Source organism: Micropterus dolomieu, linkage group LG02 (genome assembly GCF_021292245.1).
Source record: "Micropterus dolomieu isolate WLL.071019.BEF.003 ecotype Adirondacks linkage group LG02, ASM2129224v1, whole genome shotgun sequence".
Lineage (NCBI taxonomy): Eukaryota > Metazoa > Chordata > Actinopteri > Centrarchiformes > Centrarchidae > Micropterus > Micropterus dolomieu.
The window spans coordinates 17,090,155-17,090,474 of record NC_060151.1 but is presented as its reverse complement, the minus strand read 5'-3'; the positions used below and the strand labels follow the sequence as shown (position 1 = coordinate 17,090,474).

General features: G+C 49.4%; 1 protein-coding gene across 2 annotated transcripts in view; it reads right to left on the bottom strand.

Annotated features, from left to right (window-relative positions):
* The window catches only part of proza (protein Z, vitamin K-dependent plasma glycoprotein a), a 10,475-nt gene that overhangs the window by 7,400 nt on the left and 2,755 nt on the right, over positions 1-320 (bottom strand). The window lies entirely within an intron of this gene.

The following is a 320-nucleotide window of genomic DNA, read 5'->3' as shown; positions in this document are numbered from 1 at the left end:
TATGGACGCTTGGTCAAGAGCCATAATCGTCAGTTTGTGACGCAGTAGGGATCCCTTTGACGTCATAGTTCGTCGTATTGAGGGAAGCCCTGTTGTGTCAGTTTTTGATGGTAAAGGCAAGTATGATATTTAAGAGAAAAGACAAAGTAAGGAGGTGATTGGGGTGGATAGAGGGCCAGAACCCGGACCTTGAAGCAGGAGAACGTCTCGGGTTACGTATGTAACCCTGGTTCCCCGAGAAGGGGAACGAGAGACTGCGTCGGTTACGACACTATGGGAACGCCTCTAGGCGAAGCAGGTCTGAACGTGAATGAAATCAC